Genomic DNA, 21429 nt, shown 5'->3' on the forward strand with positions numbered 1-21429 from the left:
GCTTGGTAAAATGATGAAATGGCCTTTGGAAGGTGCAGCTGATCATCGTGTTGGAGGATTCAGTATGTATTCTAAATCAACGATTCTTAGTTAGATTACAAGGGGGCAGAAGTAGGAGTGGTGACTCCCTGAGGAGTTTGTGCTTCCTCATTTTAGTCTGTAAGTCTATGAGTTTTGGTTCCCGGTGAGGGAATGCCACCAGCAGGGGATATAGTAAAAGTCCAGTAGGCTTTAGTCTAAGGTTGCTACTGACCTACCTAAGTCTACTCATGTTAAGAGGCTAACAGGTAAGTGGAAAAAAAAAAAAAAAAGTTACCAGGCAGATATCATTGACTCTGTTGGTCAGGAGGAGGCTGGGCTACTGTTGCACAATGGGGACAGGGAAAGAGAGTGTCACCCAGGTGACTCACTGGGGTATCTCTTGATAATCTCTTGCTTAACTTGACATAAATAGATAACATGCAGAGCTTCAGAAGGGCATAATTATTAGGGATTAAGACCTCTCAGGGATGAGGGTCTCAGTCACTCCACTATGTAAGCCACCTAGACCAGTGCAGATGGAAATGCAGGACGAATAGAGGAAAAACAGTCAATGAATATCACTTGGGGCCTTGAGAGCAGGTGTAGCAGCAGTGATATGGTTCATCCCACAAAACTTCTTCCCAAAGTTTCTCTAGGAAACAAGGCCAGGCTAAATTCTGGTGGAGCTATTCCCAAGTGGGTTGAATTTATAGGAGAAGTAAGTAGATTCAAATGCAATAATGTAGTAGAAGCTACACTGCTCAGACCCCACCCCCACAATGGACATGCTTATCCCTCAGCTGCTGGGAATGATGGTTCTAAGCTGTATCTGACTCCTAGCATTGTCTTCACCCTTTTGGAGCTGCCTCAACCGAGTTCATGCCCCTTGAAGGGTGCTGCCTGCATCTAATACTGGTTGTTGCTAGGGTACAAAGGTCTAACCTTCTTACCTTAACTGGGGACAACTCTGAAGGACTATAGCGCTTCAGAGTTCCCTGTAGAATCAGCCAAGGCCTCTCTTGAAACTGCATGATGGTTCAACTACTCTCTCTGCTCAACCCATTCCTCGTTCCGTTACAGGTGTTTTTCCTGAACACACTCCTCAAACCTCCTACATACAAATCTTCACCTCAGAATCTGTTTCTAGGGACCTGAGCTAAAACAGACTGGTAGAGGTATTTTAAGAACAGGTAAAACTTTCCTTCAAATCTTACCATCTATATGGGTGGTGGCTTCTCTTTGCGTCACACAGAGTTGGCCCTCCCTTCAGGAAAGGCTTCCTTCAAACAATGAAAATGAAATTCTAAGGGAGAAGACACCTCAGTAGATATGACTGATTTAATTACTCAGCAAATGGGTGCTGTCTTGATGATCATTATGTGGCATTTAATCAAGTTGAGAGGGACTAATTATTAATGTTTATTTTAACAAAATCAATAGCTAATATTTCAAGTCGATTAATATTAATTCTAATTTATAGATTATATAAAAGCTAGTGAGGAATCATGACAAAATAAAAAGAACTTTGGAATCAGAGAAGCCAGGGTTTAAATTCCAACTGGCCATCTACAAGATGTATGGTGTACAAATCATATTTCCTGTGCTTTAATTTTGTTAATCTCTAAAAAGTAAATGATACTTCATATTAGTGAGAATTGGAGAAGATGATGTCTAATGAGTCCCTAGGTCTATAGCTTTAATGCATGGCACATGGCATCCTTTTGCTCAACAAACATTTATTCGGCACAAATCTTTATTAAGCAACAAACATTTACTTATTATGTATCAGGTCTTGTGCTCAGTACTTGGAGTAGACACATAGACAAGCAAAGTCCTTATTTTGAAGGAGCTCACACCTTGGGGTAAGAGATATACAAATAAAGAAGTCCTGTATTAAAGATTGTCTTAGTCCATTTGAGCTGCTATAACAGAATACTATAGACTGGGTAGCTTATAAACAATATGCATTTATTTCTCATGGTTCTGGAGGCTGGGAAGTCCAAGATCAAGGTACCAACACATTTGATGTCTGATGTGAACCTGCTTCATTGTTCGTTGGTGGCTGTCTTTTTGCTGTGTCCTCCCTTGTGAAGGGGGATGTGAGCTCTCTAGAGTCTCTTTTTTTATAGACATTAATTAATCTCATTCATGAGGACTCTACTGTTATGACCTAATCACCCCTAAAAGTTCCACCTCCAAATACCATCACATTGAGGATTAGGTTTCAACAGCGAATTTGGCAGGGGGGAGATATTCAATACATAGTAGTTTGTTCAACTTGATAGATGGTAATACTCTAGATCTTCCAGTGATTTTTTTGAAGTAGGAAAGGCTGGATTAAGGTTCTGTTATTTCAGGGTTTTTTCCAGTATTAAAACATCCCTAAGGGAGATGGAGAAAATTGTGTTTCCTGGAACTTATCCTGGGGAGAGTAGGTTACACATGCTTGGGGCCAGAACTGAATTCTTGGAGTTGATAATGAAGAGAATGAGCATTGCTACCCCAGTCCTTCTCTGTGCTTCTGCTTCATGGTGGTCTCCAGCCTCCCCTCTACCTATGCCTCAGATAAATATTTTAAAAATATAGTTTTGAAGGGATATTTATTTATGAACCTCCCATGGTTGCCCACATGTCTTAATCTAGGCCATTGCATCATTGTTTTCAGTAAAGAAACCAAGGCTTAGAGTCAAATTTACAACTGGTTGGTCGGATGCAGAACCATGCCTGGGAGCCAATACTCTTAGACCCCAGCTCATTTTATCATGCCTTCCTTCAACGTCTAAGTACACTACTCTAAAACACAGGGAAAAAAAAAAAAAACATATGACAATGAAATAAGCTCTTAGCATGCCTTTTATTTAATCAACCTTTGTAGGAACCATTTTGTTGTCATGGCTGTCCCAATCAATGAGATGGATATAGGGTCTTGAGGCTGCAGCTGCTTGTCTGATCATTTAACCTTCGGAAGCAGATTTTATTAAAGTATTCCTGTTGCTGAAAATGAATTACAAAGGTTTTGCTTTTCTGTAGGAAATAAGAGTGCCCAGATGAGATTACATGGCTTCCTATGATATCTAAATAAGATTAGTTTGCTGAAGATCACATTAAAATCCCATTAAAGAGACTGTTCCGCTCCAGCCCCCCACCTTCTCCTCAGGCAACTTCTGAGCAAGTTGATGAAAATTGCTCAGGGATGACACACAGGCATTGAGCACCCTGTGGAGACATAGGGGTGGGGGTAGAAATACTCCCCAGCTCTGTTCTTCGCAGGAATAGAATCTGTGTGCATGGTCCATTTCTTATAGATGACAGTTTTAACTGTAAAAAGGGAAGATTTTAGAGAGAAATGGTAATCAGATAGATGAAAGGATCAACGGATGAAGGCACTGAGGTCATCTCTAGAGAGGGTCCAGGAAATCATTCATTCATTTTTTTTCTGTGACAAGAATAATAATATTAATGCTGAAGTGTTTATAGCCTTCCCTCAAGTCTGGATCTGAGCAGGGAAGAGATACTTTGCTCTCTGGAGGCTACCAAGCCTGTGTTTTTGTTGTATTGACCTAAGTGCTGGGTAAAGGTAAATTGATTTTCCTTAGGAAGGCATAGCGCTACTACTACAATACCCAAAAAGGGTCAGTAGGGTGGCTGTAGTTTTGAGAGTGCAAAGGAGAAGCTTGGGGAGAGAAAGAAGGGGAATTGAGAGGGGCTATTGTGATAGCTGGGCCTTTCAGGGAGTCAGGTGAATGATGATATCTGCAATGTAATTACCCTTTTCATTCCTTCAAAGACTTCTTTGAAGATCTAAAGTGCTTTGCAATGATTGTTTGAATGTAGAACTGAGATGTTTTTGTTTTTTAATTTTATTTTTCAATTACTGTTGACATTCAATATTATTTTATACTAGTTTCAGGTGTACAGAATGGTGAGTGGTTAAGCATTTATATAATTTATGAAGAGATCCCCCTGACTAGTCTAGCACCCACCTGGCACCATAGTTATTACCATATTATTGACTATATTCCTTATGCTGTACTTTCCATACCCATGACTATTTTGTAACTACCAATTTGTATTTCTTAATCCTTTCCCCCTTTTCACCCAGCCCCCCAACATCCTTCTCAACTGACAATCCTCAGTTTGTTCTCCATATCTGTGAGTCTATTTCTGTTTTGTTTGTTCATTTATTTTGTTCTTTAGATTCCATATATGAGTTCATATGGTATTTGTATTTTTCAGTCTGACTTATTTCACTTAGCATAATACCCTTTAGGTCCCTCCATGTTGTTGCAAATGGTAAGATTTCATTTTTTTTTATGGCTGAGAAATATTCCATTGTATGTATGTATCACATCTTTATGTAATTGTCTATTGATGGGCACTTAGGTTTCTTCCATATTTTGGCTATTGTAAATACTGCAGTGAACACAGATGTGCATATATCTTTTCAAATTAATGTTTTGGGTTTCTTTGGCCAAATTCCTAGAGTAGAATTGCTGGGTCATAAGGTAGTTCTATTTTTAATTTTTGAGGAACCTCCAAAGTGTTTTCCATAGTGGCTGTACCAATTTGCACTCCTGCCAACAGTGCATGGGGGTTCCCTTTTCTCCACATCCTTGCCAATACTTATTGTTTTTTGATTTATTGGTGATAGCCATTCTGACAGGTATGCGGTGATATCTCATTGTGGTTTTAATTTGCATTTCTCTGATAATTAATGACAGTGGTCATCTTTTCTTATGTCTATTGGCCATCTGTATGTCCTCTTTGGAGAAATGTCTTTTCAGGTCCTCTGCCTCCTTTTTTTAAAAAATTGGACTGTTTGTTTTTTTTGGTGTTGAATTGAATACGTTCTTCATAAATTTTGGATATTAACCCCTTATCAGATGTATCATTGGCAAAGATCTTCTTGCATTCAGTAAGTTGTCCTTCCATTTTGTCAATGGTTTCATTTGCTGTGCAAGAACTTTTTAGTTTGATGGAGTCTCATTTATTTATTTTTTTCTTTTGTTTCCCTTGCCCGAGGAGATAGATCAGAAAAAATATTACTAAGAGCAATGTCAGAAAGCTCACTGCCTATTTTCTTCTAGGAGTTTTATGGTTTTGGGTCTTACATTGAAGTGTTTAATTTATTTTGAGTTTATTGTTGTATATGGCGTAAGAAAGTGGTCCAGTTTCATTTTTTTGTACGTATCTGTCCAGTTTTTCTAACACCATTTATTGAATAGACTTATAATTACCCCACTGTATATTCTTGCCTCCTTATAAGTCTGTATATTGAACAGACTTATAATTACCCCACTGTATATTCTTGCCTCCATAAACTCAATGATCATATAGTCATGGGTTTATCTGTGGACTCTCTTGATCTGTATGATTTCCTGTTCCATTGATCTGTGTGTCTGTTTTTATGCCCGTATCATGATGTTTTGATTATTATGGCCCGGTAGTGTAGTTTGATATCATGTAGTGTGATACTGCCAACTTTCTTCTTTCTCAAGATTGCCATGGCTATTTAGGGTCTTTTATGGTTCCATATAAATTTTAGGATTATTTATTCTAGTTCTGTAAAAATGCCACTGGTATTTTGATAGAGATTGCATTGAATCTACAGATTACTTTAGGTGGTGTGGACATTTTAATGATGTTAATTCCTCCTACCCATGAACACAGCACATGTCTCCATTTATTTCTCTCTTCAATTTTTTTCTTCAATGTTTTATAATTTTCTGAGTACAGGTCTTTTTGCCTCCTTTGTTGAATTTACTGCTAGGTATTTTATTTTATTTTTCTGATGTCATATTAAATGGGATTGTTTTCTTAATTTTTTCTTCCTATTCATTGCTGTTGTATAAAAATGCAACCAATTTCTGAATATTAATTTTGGTACTCTGCTACTGAATTTATTTATCAGTTCTAATAGTTTTTTGGTGGAATTTTTAGGGCTCTTTCTATATAGCATATGTCATCTGCAAATAATGACAATTTTATTTCTTCCTTTCCAATTTGGATGCCTTTTATTTCTTCTTTCTGTCTGATTGTTGTGGCTAGGACTTCCAGTACTGTGTTGAAGAAAAGTAGTGAAAGTGGGCATCTTTGTCTTGTTGCTGATTTTAAGGAGAACACTTTTATCTTTTCCCCATTGAGTATGTGTTAGCTGTGGCTTTGTCAAATATAGCCTTTATTATGAGCTATGTTCCTCTATTCCCACTTTGCTGAGAGTTTTTATCATAAATGGATGCTGGATTTTGTCACATGCTTTTTTTGCATCTATTTATATGATCATATGATTTCGATCTTTCATTTTGGCTATGTGGTATAACGCATTAATTGATTTGCAGATATTGAAATCCAATCTTGAATCTCAGGAAAATCCCACTTGATCATGGTGTATGATCTTTTTAATGTATTGTTGAATTCAGTTTGCTAATATTTTGTTGAGTATTTTTGTACCTATGTTCATCAAGGATATTGGATTATTATTATTATTATTATTATTATTATTATTTAAAATCTCTGTTTGATTTTGGAATCAAGGTAATAGTGGCTTCATAAAATGAGCTTGGTGGCCTTCCCTTCTCTTAAAATTTTTGGGATAGTTTGAGAAGGATAGGTTTTATTTCTTCTTTGAATGTTTGGTCAAATTCACCTGTGAAGCCATCTGGTCCAGGACATTTGTTTGTTTGGAATTTTTTTGATTGCTGATTCAATTTTGTTAGTAGTAGTTGTCGATTCAGGTTGTCTGTTTCTTCTTGACTCAGTCTTGGAAGATTGTATGTTTCTAGGAATTTATCCATTTCTTCCAGATTGTCCAATTTGTTGGCCAGTAAAACTCATAGAATTTTCTTTTAATCCTTTGTTTATCTGTGGTGTCTGTTGTCACTTCTCCGCTTGCATTTCTGATTTTATTTATTTCAGTCCTCTCTCTTTTGTCATTGATGATCTGGTTAAAGTTTTATCAATTTTGTTTATCTTTTTAAAAAACTGGTTCTTGATTTCATTGATCTTCTGTATTTTTTTGACTCTATTTCATTTTATTTCCACTCTAATCTTTATTATTTCCTTCTTTCTACTCACTTTGGGCTTTGCTGGTTTTTTTTGTACCTTTAATTGTAAGGTTAGATTGTTTATTTGAGATTTTTCTTGTTTCCTGAGATAGGCCTATGTTGCTATGAATTTCCCCTTTAAGACTGCTTTTGTCGTGTCCCATCAATTTGGGGGCATTGTGTTTTCATTTTCATTTGTCTCAAAATGTCTTTTGGTTTCTTCCTTGATCTGTTTTTCGACCCATTCATTGTTTAGTAGCTTTTTATTTAGCTTCTATGTTTTTGTGTGCTTTTCAATGTTTTTTCTTGTAATTAATCCTAGTTTCATCCCATTGTGTTTGGAGAAGATTCATGATATGACTTCAATCTTCTTAAATTTATTGAGACTTGCTTTGTGGCCTAAAATGAAGTGCACTTCAAAAAAAATGTATATTCTGCTACTTTGGGGTGAAATGCTCTAAAAATATCAATTAAATTCATCTGGTCCTATGTGTCATTGAAGGGTGCTGTTTACTTGTTGATTTTCTGTCTAGGAGATCTGACCATTGGTGTCAATGGGGTATTAAATTCCCCCTATTATGACTGTATTACTGTTGGTCTCTCCCTTTATGTCAGTCAATATGTGCTTTATATATTTAGGTGTTCCTATGTTGGATGCATAAATGTTTACAAGGGTTATATCCCATTGTTGCACTGATTACTTTATCACTATGTAATGTCCCTCTTTGTCTCTTTTTATAGCCTTTGTTTTAAAGTCTATTTAGTCTGATGTAAGACTTGCTACCCCAGCTTTCCCCCCCATTTCCATTAGCATTAGATATCTTTTTCCATTCCTTCACTTTTAGCCTGTGTGTGTCTTTTGATCTGAGGTGGGTCTCTTGTAGACAGCATATATATATAGGTCTTGTTTTCTTATCCATTCAGCTACCCTATGTCTTTTGATTGGAGTGGATAAGCCATTTACATTTAGAGTGATTATTGATAGTTACCTAATTGTTGCCATTTTATTATTATTATGTTCTTTTTTTTCTTATTATTATTCTTAAAGAAGTCCCTTTAACATTTCTTATAATACTTTCTATACCTTTCTCTTCTGATGGGAGATGGTGACTTTAATCAAGAAATAAAAGTAAGACTTTAGGCCAAAACCACTATATTCCAGTAATTCACCAAAATCACCAACACAAATGGAACGAGGAGAGGCACCTACTATATGTTCTCTAGTCCTTTTAAAAAACATGCAGTTATTCCTTTTGCCACATACGTGTGAATCTATACGAAAGGTGATATTATAGACGTCAAAGGAATGGACACTCTTCCAAAAGGAATGCCCCTCAAATGTTCCCATGGCAAAACTGGAAGCCTCTACAGTGTTACCCAGCATGTGATTGGCATTGTTGTAAACAAACAAGTTAAGGGCAAGATTCTTGCCAAGAGAATCATTGTATGTATTGAACATAGTAAGCACCAAAGCCAAGAAAGCATCTGAAAATGTGTGAAAGAAAATGATCAGCGAAAGAAGGAAGCCAAAGAGAAAGCTACCTGGATTCACCTGAAGTGCCAGCCTTTCCACCCAGAGAATCATACTGTGTGAGAACAATGGAAAGGAGCCTGAGCTGCTGGAGCCCATTTTCTATGAATTCATGGCAAGATAAATGTAAAAAAACAAAAGACCTCTGGACTGTTAAAAATATTTCTCCTAATTGAGTAGAAGTGTGGTGTCCTCTTCCCCAAAGAACTATGTAAAAAACACTTTAATTGTGTCCTAAAAAAATAAAATAAAAGGAAAAAGGAAAACATTTAACATTTGGTGTACTTCATGACCTTTGTTTTGAGAGCGTTCATGAGAACAACACGGATAGGGCCTTGTCTTAAATCTTATTGGAGTACATATCTAATATCTTAGGATACCTTTTAATTAATACCATGTAGCTTTTTTGGTTGTTACTAAGATAGAAAATGGAATCAGATTCAGTCATTTGGAATACTTCGCCTTTTTACCTTTTTTTGTTTTGAAATGAATATAATCTGCATTGTTAAAGATTTATTGAAATGCTCCAGGGCACTTATTTTTATAGCAATTTGAGCACAATTTAATGAAATATAAAATAAAATAAAAAGGGGGGTGGGGAGTGGGAGATGAGGGTAAGGGGGATCAAACATATGGTGATGGAAGGAGAACTGATTCTGGGTGGTGAAAACACAATGGGATTTATAGATGGTGTAATACAGAATTGTACACCTGAAATCTATGTAATTTTACTAACAGTTGTCACCCCAATAAATTAGAAAAAAAAGAAAAATTAGACAAGATGAGGGGCAGCGGGTTAGCTCAGCTGGTTAGAGCGCAGTGCTCTTGCAACAAGGTTGCCAGTTCCATACCCACATGAGCCACTGTGAGCTGTGCCCTCCACAACTAGATTGAAACAATTACTTGACTTGGAGCTGATGGGTCCTGGAAAAACACACTTAAAAATAAATAAAAGTTAAAAAAAGTAGACAAGATGAGTTAATCAAAAAACTACCTCTTTAAAATATGTATAAGTCTTACCAAAAAACAAAACAAAACAAAACAAACCAAGAAACCCCCCAAAACAAACAAAGCTTCACAAAAATAAAATAAAATCTATTAATAAAAACACCAATTTGCTAATAGCACTTTTTCTTCCCCTGGGCAGTGCTATCAGTTGGGATAGGGAGAATTTTCTTTATATTTTTCGAAAGTTTTCAAGTTTTCTAATAATTTCCTAACACTTCAGTTATAAGATAAAAAGATAAATAAATCTTACTTAATATAAATTTGGTATAGAGGTCAGCTAAACAATTCAACGTGTCTGCTCTTGAAGAATTCTAGCTCAAGTCACTGAAAAAGTTTAATATTGTTAATATTTTCATAGATTACATTTAAAAGATGAAATAGGTCTTGAATCTTTGACATTCATGATCGATTAAGTAACAGTTAATAAAACTGGAAATAGGCTCACACCATGATTTCTCTAATGGTGGTGGTGATAGTGGGTATGAAAATGATGACTTCAAAAGGCTGCTGATCCTTGAAGACTTAAATGGGGATAGTGATGAATTCTATTTTACAGGAAGAAAATAAAAATTTAGAGGTTTATTCAAAGATATTTATTTCCCCCAAGGTCATCCACCACAAATGGAAATGAACCAGAACTCAGGTCTTCAGATCTCTAGTTAATTTCTCTCTCCACTGCCTCATGCTATTATTTTTATATTATTGTTAATGTTTCTTTGCCTCCAGAAAGTGCATTGATTAGTTTTCAGTGACTTTGTTAAAGCCTTTTTAGACTTTAATGTTTTTGCATGCTCATGCATGAACTTAGGTGGTTAATCCTAGAAAATGAATTTCTCTTTCTTTTCACTTGGAGGTAGCGTTTGATAGTAGTAGTTTTCTTTTTGAGCTTTGGTTTTGATCACTTTCAATAAAGACTGGGCTTTTGTATTTATTTGAAACACAAAATTTATATCAATCAGTTCAGTGGAAAAAATTATTCAAAATCGTAGATTTGTGTCACTTCACTGAAATTGTTGTTTGAATTTTCCATTTTCAATTAATTGTGTGATTGTGTAGACACAATATGCAAAACTCATCCTGACTGTACTATGGGATTGCATGTGACACCTGAGTGATGTGGGAAATGGATATCGGCTACCCTAAGTCACAAAGGAGTTCAGAACAGGAAGGAAAAATATAATCAAATTTATTCAAAGAACTTAAGATCCCCAGATTTTGTTTTCAGAACAATTAAGAAGAGGGCTAATATACAATTAATCAATATTCATGTTGCTATTCAATTGAATAAGTCCTTAAGCTTTGAGTGACAAAGTGTGAGTAGCTGACATTGCAATCTTCACCTTGCTTTACCCTTATTAAATATTTTGATGTTAGAGAAGACGAATGAATGCCAGGTATCTTCTATTTTCACTAACACCTCACAGTTCTCACTAAATTGATTAATTTATTTCATTCTCAATTTTCTTTGCTATGTTTATCTTAAGGCAGATTAACTTTGGTCAGATATTTTAACTTCCTGTGTTAAAATGGACAGTCATTCATTTTCTGCTATTAGCTTTATTTATGAAAATGAGTTTGACCCAGACGTAACTCTATTATGTGCCTTTGACTTCCTGGGATGTTTTAAACTTCAGCTTCAGAAAAACAAAATGAAACAAAAAACTCTATCAGATTAAATAAGGGCAAATAAATGATAAATACTTTAAACGATAAAAGCCTGTTTTCTGTGGAATTGTAAAATAACTCAGTTGACTTCTCTGTCATTGAGATGACACATTTCTTACTGCATCTGTAGGTGTCACTGTTGAGATATACTACGGAAATAAACTGTGCAGATCCGAATCTGAGAAAGGGCTTCCAGGATGAATTTTATGTAGTGCATTGGACTAACTGTTGTAACATATGTATTTTTTCTGATATGAGCGTGGTACTTCAGTCTGATTTCCTTGGCACAATTAAATCAAATAATTAAACTAACTGTTCACTTTGGACAAGGTCATCTAGGTGCAGAGTGGAGAAATATATAGGAATCTCTCCTTACATTTTGCCTCAATATTCTTAGATTAGTAGTTTTGAGAAATTAATCTTTTCATCCTCATTTTCACCCCTTCCCACTGTCAGCACGCACCTACCAGAACGCCTGGTCATGTGAGCCCTTCTGCACGCAGGGGTCACGTCCAGGTGGCATGTTTTATTCATCAGGACATTAATGAGGGGATCAAAACAGCACTGATGTTCTGAGAGGGTTTCTAAGGTAGAACCAGAACAAATTTCAACATATGTGGATTCTAAATCTTGGACTTTAAAAGTTCCTTTGCCTTTTTCATTCATAAAATGATTCAAGAATTTGGGGAAATCTCTTGGCAGGGCTGAACCTCAGGAGATTGTTAAGAGGTGATCTATGTCTTACACATAGATGGGTGCTTCTAATTACCCTATTTTTTCAAGTTCCCCACCCTATTTAATATTTGAATTAATTAAATTCAATAATTAAATTACTAAATGTATTGATTTCTTAGAAGTGTAGTTATTGTTCAATTATGTATGTTTCATTTTTCTAGATATTAGTGATATACAGAAACATCAGGGTTAATTCTTGCCTTCAAAAGTCTCAGCATTTAATAGTAAATGAGTGAACTGTCAGAAAGTTAAGTGATTAGTTTGTGTGGAATATAAAGAGAGCTGCAAAATGTACTTGGGGATCTGGGAGTGTTTCAGAGAGAAGCTTGTCAAGTCAAATTGAGTAGCGTTTTCTGTGGGGAAAGGATGGTGAAGAGAAATAGGACTGTTTGAGGTGGATGGATCATTACTTAGGAGGGCCTCAAACACAAAACACCGGGTGTATTGGGGGCTGAGCTACAAGGATGAGCGTGATGTAGGGAAAGCAGTGCTTCTGTGATGTCCCTTCTGGGGGTACTCTGGGCACATCATTGTGATTCACCAAAATAAATTGATCTCAGAGGTTAGTACCACATATATTCTTTTTCTTTTCTTTTCCCCCCAAACTTAGCCGGTTTCTGAATGGACAGTTTCTATGTTAGAGTTGACACTTATCATTGGTTTTGTTTTAGATAATAGTTGTGTAGAGTACTTATTGTTTTTGGCAGATGAGGAAGTGAAATGGAGGGATTGTGCTGCTAGGTTTTCTGTGACAGCTGTGTTTAACTAAACGATTTCTGATACAAATGGGTATTAGGTATTTTGTTTTGCACTGAACATTGGCCAGACTTTTGTGGCTTACATAAAAACACCCAATACTTATATAGTCATTGCTGTGTGCCAGACATTATTCCAAATACTTTACATATATTAACTCATTTACTCTCTCTAACCATGTGAAGTAGGTAATATTATCATTCCAATTTTATACATAAAGAAATGAGGCACAGAAGGTTAGAAGACTTGCCTAAAGTCATACAAGTAATAAGTGAAAGAGCTGGGATTTGAACCTGGATGGTAGTTTGGTTAAGGTTACAGATAATCTGGTAATTGGCTATTGCATATTAGCTTAATTGAACCATATAATAAGTTAATTTTAGTAATTTTTATTTCATAGGGATGAGGGACAGAAGTAAACTTTTAATTTGCATGGATTTCTGGAAGAGCAACCAAGGGAGATTCATGGCCAGAGAGAGTGGGGATGGGGAGATTGCCATTTCTTCTCATCAATTCAGGAAGCCTCCCTGGGTGATGAGTGATTTCTTTATTCCTGTACAGTAACAAAAGCAACAAGCTCCCTAGAGAAAGACTTTTCTGTTATCTTCTTTTTTATTTCTATTTTTTATTAGTTTCAGGTGTACAAAGAAATGTAACAGTTAGACATTTACACCCCTCACAAAGGGATAGCCCCCCCAATTTCCTACCCCTCTGCATCATGTATGGCTGTTACAATTCCATCGACTCTATTCCCTATGTGTACTCCACATCTCTTGACCATATATATACATATGACATTCAATATTATTCTACTTTAGCTTCAGGTGTGCAGCGCAGTGGTCAGGCATCTACACAGTCTATGAAGTGGTCTCCCTAATAAGTCCAGTGCCTATCTTGTACCCTACATAATCTTTACAATATTATTGATTATATTCCCCATACTGTATTTGTCATCTTCTTAAAAATTAATTTATCTGTAGCTGCTAGGAGTAATCCCAACTGGATATGTCAGACTCAAGAGATTTGACAAAATGTACATGGCAAACTATGAATATTACTATTTTATGTCATGTTTATGAAGTAACAACAGTATCCTTGGAGCTGTACAAATTCAAAAAGGCATCATTCCTGCCCTAAGGGTTTATAATGTAAACAGTCATATTTCAAATACTTTTCAGGTCCAAGTGTGTGAGTGTTTGTATATCACTTGCCCCTTTCTGCTTCTCTCCATTTAAAATTAGCACATACTCCCAGGGCAATTGACACTCCCATGTTAACCACAATGATTTTACTCAATGCGTTAGTCCAGGGAAAAGTAGAATGTACCTAAAATATTTGTTTCTCTACAGCAGTTATACATCAGGAATGACACTCACCAATTTTTATGCATGTGACAATCAGCTGTTGCATTAGCTTTCCCTGTTAAAATGAAATGTCAGCTCAAGAACTGAAGGGCTGAGAAAGAAATGCTAGGAAAATCCACTTACCTGTAAACTCACCACTTGTAATGCTGACCACATGTGTGTGCAGAGTGGGTGATTTAGTGACAGCCTGTTATTTTCTGAGAAGCTGTTAAGAGTAGTCAGATGTTTCAGTGTGGAGAAAGGAGCTCAAGATTATGAGATTCCAGAAGGCCAAATAGAGGGCAGGAACCAAGTTTTGCACATATGAAATTTACTCTTCCCAGCTATTCCGGAAGGTAGGTATGATTTTACAGACCAGGACTCCGAGGTTTAGAGAGGTTACATGACTGGTTCAATGTCCCACAGCTAGGAAAGGTGGGACTGTGATTTGAAACCTTGTGTGGCTCCAAAGTCATGTACGTGTCTATTGTGGACAATATAGGCCTTTCAGAGTCAAATATTCTATTACCAATACAACATCCCATTCGTTACTCTCATTTGTTATTCCATGATATTACCTTCTTTTTTAGAGGCAAGACATCAAGATTACTCTCCTTGCATTTCCTTATTGTTTTGTTAAACAATTGACAACTGCAACATTTCCATTAAGTTTTTTATTTAACTCTGATATTACAATTTGAATCTTCATTTCCACCCTCTTTCAAGAGCAGGTAAAAAGATGTCAACATAGGTTGTTCCCAGCTGTAGTCCCCCTCACAAGGAGACCAATTAGTAACTATCCATTTATAACATACTTGAGAAAAGTCCCAGAATATGGGGATGAGGTTGAAGCATCCCCCCTGGACCACAGAGAATGAGAAGGACCACATTAGAAGGGTAAGAGGAGCAGTGAAATCACAGTGAAATTTGATTGCATTTCTCCTCCCCCAGGCTGACATAGTGACACACAAAGAAGGCCCCCATGGGCCTACAGTTTTTCCAGTAGGAGAAATGAGCCCAAGGTAGACACCCAGCTCTCCCAGTGTTGTGGGATGCTTCCCTGGAGCTCCGGGGTTCTGCTCATGGGAATCATTGGGGGAAATCTGCCAGGTTTGATGATTAGGGATCAAATAGAGATAGAGAAGAGAAGCAAGGCTTACAGCAACTAGTGCGCAGATCTTGGCAGACTGCACTCTTGCTTACAATGGTGCCTGAGAAGAGATCCAAGCCAGCAACTCTGAATATCTGCAGAGATGATCTAGTGGTCCTGTCTATACAGGGAGCTTGACTGGCATTTTTACTTGATTTGGATCCCTTGTCAATGGGCTGCACTGGCTATGGAACCCTTTCTATAGCCCTGCCTTGGAAAAAAAGCAAATTCACAGCCTTGTCTAACAATTGAGCATAGCCACCAGTCCGACCCAACCAGAAAATCTGACCAAAGAAACTGAACAGCCATGGAACCCATCCTATAGCCCCATTTAAGAAAGAAGCCAAACATGCAGCTCTGCCTAACCGGTAAGCCTAGCCTCTGATCATGCATAACCAGGGAGTTTGAACAGTGACCCTGGCAGCTTTGAAACCCAGCCTAATGACCTGCCTGTTTGCTGAACACAGCCTGCTAACTTGCCCAGGCAGTGAGCCCCGCCAGTGACCTGCCCAATGGCAGAGCATAGCCTGTGGCTTCACTTGACAAGGGAGCCTAACAGCAACTCTGAGTGAAAGTAGAGCACAGTCTCCAACCCCACCCCACTGCAGAATACAGCTGAAATACCCCCTGCCCTCTGCTCAACAGGAGGGTCTGGGAAATGGCCTTGCCCAACAGTGAAGTGTAGCCAGTGGCGTGCCTGATCACAAAGCCCAGTCTGTGGCCCTTTCTGATCAGAGAGCACAGCTGGAGGCCTGGTTAACCATACAACCCTGCCTGAACATGGAATCCAACCAACAACACTTCCCTCAAACTTAAAACATGGCAGTGGCATCAGCCAACTAGAGATCCCCCAAGAGCAAGCCCCACATGCCTAGGAACACTACCAGAAGACCTGCCCAGTATCCCAAGCTGAGCTGCATGATGAAGTCTTTCCCTGATGATGTGAACCTGTAAAGTCTGGAAGATGAGATTACTTACTTATATGCAGAGTTACCAACACAAGGATTTAAGGTTCACAAAGAATCAGGTAAATACGACACTACCAAAGAAAACTAATAAAACTCCAATAATTGACTCTAAAGAAATGGAGATCTCTGAACTCTTTGGCACAGAAGTTAGAATGATCCTCTTAAAGAAGTTCAGTGAACTACAAGAACACACAGGCTACTAAATTAAGTTAGAAAAACAATGCATGAACAAAACAAAAAGTTCAATAAAGAAACAAAGACAATTAAAACAAAAACAAAAACAGAATTCCAGGAGCCAAGAATACAATGAATGAGTGGAAGAATTCAATAATGAGTTTCAATGTCAGACTCAACCAAGCATAAGAAAGAATCATGAATTTGATGATAGGTCGTTTGAAATTATCCAGAAGAACAAAAAGAACAAAGAAAACAAAAAGGTAAAGAGGAATAAGATGTTCAAACATCTAGTTATAAAATAAACAAGCCATGGGGATGCAATGTACAGCATAGGGAATATAGTCAATAATATTATAATAACATTGGACAGTGTCAGATGGTTGCTGGACTTATCATGGTGATCACTTCTTTAGGTATATAAATGTTGAATAACGATGGTGTACACCTGAAACTAATATAATACTGTATGTTATGTATATATTAATAAAAAAATTAAAATAAAAAATAAAGTACAAAAAAAAAAAAAAAAAAGAAAAAGAGTGAAGTAAGCCTACAGGATTTATATATATACACATTATGGGAATCCCAGAAAGAGAAGAAAAAGAGGAAGGGACAGATAGTATGAAACAATAAAAGTGGAAAACTCCCCAAATATGGGAGGCAAATGGACATCTAGATTTATGAGGCCAAAGACCCCAAATAATTGAATCTTAAAAGGGCAACACTGAGACACATTAATAAGGTTAATTACTATATCTACCATCTCACATAGTTACCATTTTATTTTTGTGGTGAGAATTTTTAAGATCTACTGTGTTAGCAAATTTCAAGTTTACAATCCTCAGAATTTATTCACCTCATAACTGAAAGTTTGTACTATTTCTATGAGTTCAGTATTTTAGATTACACATGTAAGTGAGATCATACAGTATTTATCTCTTTATCTGACTTATTTCACTTAGCATAATGCCCTCAATTTCCCTTTATGTTGTCACAAATGGCAGAATTCCCTTCTTTTTATGGCTGAATAATAATATTTCATTGTGTATGTGTGTGTGTAATTATGTAACATATTTTCTTTATTCTTTCATCCCATGGCAGACATGTAGGTTGTTTCCATGTTGTGGCTTTTATACATAATGCTACAATGAACATGGGGTCAGATATCTCTTTTAGATAGTAATTTCATTTCCTTTGGATATATACCCAGAAGTGGGATTGTTAGCTCATATGGTACTTCTATTTGTAATTTTTTGAAGAACCTCCAACTATTTTCCATAATGGCTGCACCAATTCATATTCCCACCAACAGGATATATGAGTTCCATTTTTTCTACATCCTTGTCAACCCTTATTATCTCTTATCTTTTTTACAATAGCCATTCTAAAAGATATGAGAATATCTCATTGTGATTTGGTTTGCATTTCCCAGATGATGAGTGATATAGAGCATCTTTTCATGTATCTCTTGGTCATTTGTACATCTCCTTTGGAAAAATGTCTATTCAGGACCTTTGCTATCTTTTAGGTGAATTATTTGTTTTTATTTATTGAGTTGTATGTATGTGTTTCTTATATAGTTTAGATATTAAATTCTTATCAGATGTATGATTTGCAAATATTTTCTCCCATTGCATAGGTTGTCTTTTCATTTTGTTAATTGTTTCCTTTGCTGTATAGAAGCATTTTGGTTTGATGTAATCCCACTTATTTAATTTTGCTTTTGATGCTTGTGCTTTTGGTGTCATATTCAAAAAATTATTGCTGAGATCAATATCAGTGAGCTGTTTTTCTGTGCTTTCTTGTAGGATTTTTATGGTTTCATGTCTTCTGTTTACAACTTTAATTCATTTAAAGTTAATTTTTGTGAATAATATAAGATAGGGGTCCAATTTTGTTTTATTTATTTATTGCATGTGGATATCTGGTTTTCCCAACACCATTTATCGAAGAGACTATTTTTTGCCCATTAAGTATTCTTGGTGCCCTTGTCAAATATTACTTGACCATATATGTGTGCCTTTATTTCTGTGCTCTTAATTTTGTTCCACTGGTATATTTTTATGGCAGTTTCATACTGCTTTGATTACTATAACTTTTTAATGTAGCTTAAAACCAGGGAGTGTGATGCCCCCAGCTTTGTTCTTTCTCAAGAGTGGTTTGCTATTCAGAGTTTCTGTGGTTCTATACTAATTTCAGAAATTTTTTCATTTCTGTAAAAAAATCAGTCATTTAATTCTTTTTTTAAAAAATTAAAGTTTATCGGGGTGACAATTGTTAGTACAGTTACATAGATTTCAGGTGTACACATCTGTATTACATCATCTATAAATCCCACTGTGTGTTCACTACCCAGAGTCAGTTCTCCTTCCATCACCATATATTTGATCCTCATCTACTACCCCCTCCCCCCTTACCCTCTGGTAACCACTAAACTAATTCTTGGTAGGGATTACATTGATTATATATATCCATATATATATATATATATATATATATATGTATATATATATATATATATATATATATCCCTGAATGACACTTACAGAGATTTTTTTAATCCCCATCCCCCAGTGACTGTTTGAGAGGAAATCGTTGCCCTGGGCATTGCCCCATGCTGTGTGCAAGGGCTGGAGGTAACATGCTCCCTAATCCTGAGCAACGAAGGACTGCCTACACCAGGGGAAGGCTGACAGAGAATTCACAGTTTGATAATCAGTCAAAATAGTAGCGAGGATTGGTGGGCATCCATCGAAGTTTAAGAATGATTCAGGAACTTGTTAGTGGGATTGTTAGTGGGACAGGGTTTGGAAAGCGACCAGGTGACCTCCTATCTAGCTGGTCTCTTCTATGAAGCAGAAGTCCCTCGGGTGCCATGTGCAGATTGCGTGTTGTAGACCTTTGGCCCCGGATCTTTGTCATGTTCTGGTTCAACTAATCCTGGGATTAAAATGATTGTTTTCTGGTGATAACATAGCCATTAACCTTGTTCTGAGGGCTGGGCATCAATAATTGGGCTTAAGTAGATTGTAATTATTCGTTTGTGCATTTATAGACAATTAAAAGATATTGTTCCGTTTTCAGCCTACAAACAAATGTGAAAAGAACCCACCCTTAGGTATGTTAATTTCACTGGAATTAATACCCGCCTTGAGAAAGAATTGGCTCAGTTTCAGAAGTTCCAAAAACTTAATATACATGGTTCACTGGCTTATTCAATAGATTTCGACACACATTTGTTTGTGGGCAGGGCACTCTGCTGGCACTGTAGATGGAAGTCAGGGGTTCTTTTGCCCCCTCGTGAAGAAACACATGGATTTTTTTTTTTTAAAATTATATACTTCTCTTAAACGGTCATTGGGGGATTTAAAAATCTCTGTGAGTGGACATTCAGGGCACAATTCCAAATTTCTCATTACATTAGTGCTTAGCAGGTGACCAAAGAGTTCAAGAGAAATTCAGGATCATTAAAACAACAACAACAACAAAACAGCAACAACCTGAATCTAAAAGGGACAATACAATGGGGTGCAGAAAGAATAAGAACATTTTCTAGTGGGTTGAGACGTGATAATCTAATTTCATGGAGCATTGGAAGTTGTTTTGCCATTAGCTAGCTGTGTGATCAGGAAATCTCTTAATGTCCGAAGGTTTCTGTTTCCTTAGCAGTTGTGATAATCTCCTATCAGGAAAGGGCCCTGACCCCATATTTGTCACCCATTATACTGATCTCCTTCCTTCTGCCTCTAGTGCAGATAAACTGGCCTCCCTCCTTGCTCTCCAGATTTCATTCACTCATCCTACCCACGGGTATTTTTCCAGAGATCATCCCCTCTCTCTTCTACTCAATTTTTTTCTTCTCCTGGATTATTCCCAGACCATAAAATTTGCTTTATTATCTTCCATCTTAAATAATACTCTCATATCTCCAATGACTTCCAGCTTCCACTCAATTTTTTTTTATAGCACAGCTGCTCAAAGTATAGTTAACACTTCCTCAGATCCTCCTTTTTCATAAAATAACTCACAAAAAGCTTTTGTCCCTGATACTGCAGTGAGCTGCTCTGTCCCCGTCACTGATGCTCAAACTTTCCCAAATCAAATGATCAATTTTTTTCCTCTTATTTAACAAGTTTTGCAGCATCATTTGATATAATTGTTCACAACTTCCTTCTGAAAACATTTTTTTTTTTTCTCATGGCTTCCAGGACAGCTTCCTTCTTAGATCCCTTTCTGTCCCATTGGCTCTCTCTTCTCACTCCTTTGTACTGGTTGCCTTCCCCTCTGGATCTTTGAAGGTGAGGTGGTCCTAGGGCTTAGACCACCATCTTCTCTATCTCTTCTCGCTCCCTGGATGAACACATCATATTCCATGTGTTAAAGACCATACACTGAAGATTCTCCCCAAATCTTGGAGACCTTACTGACTTATCCCTTCTTATTCATTCACCCCCGTATCCAAATCCATCAGGAAATCCTTATGGTCCCTATTCTTTAACATGTGTCGAAAACCTGACCACTTCTTATTCCCATTACCTTGACCACTTTGCTCACTTCATCTTCATCCCTCACCTGGACCTCCTTACTGGTCTCCTGTTTACACTCTATTTTCCTATGGTATAGTCTCCCCATAGCTGCCCCAGTGATCTTTCTAAATGTAAATATGGTCATGTCATTCTCTTGCCTAGTAATTTCCCATCACACTTAGAAATAAATCCACTACCTTACTATGATCTATAGAGCTTTGTATTATCTGTCCTCTGGCTGCACCCATAATTTTATTTCCTATGTTCCTTAAACGTGCCAAAGTTTTAAGAGCCTGCAAGGATCTTACACTGGTTGTTTGCTCCCTCTGGAGCACACTTCCCACGTACATGTGTGTGGCTTGCTCTCTTATTTCATTAAGGTCTGGAAAGACCTAATGTGGTCTGTCTGTGTAAAACCAGTCTTAGTGCTCTCAATTTGCTTATCCTGCTTTATTTATCCCCCCACATTAATCACTCACATATTCTATAATTATTTTTTTATTGTC

The sequence above is a fragment of the Rhinolophus hipposideros genome, assembly GCF_964194185.1.
Source record: "Rhinolophus hipposideros genome assembly, chromosome: 6".
Lineage (NCBI taxonomy): Eukaryota > Metazoa > Chordata > Mammalia > Chiroptera > Rhinolophidae > Rhinolophus > Rhinolophus hipposideros.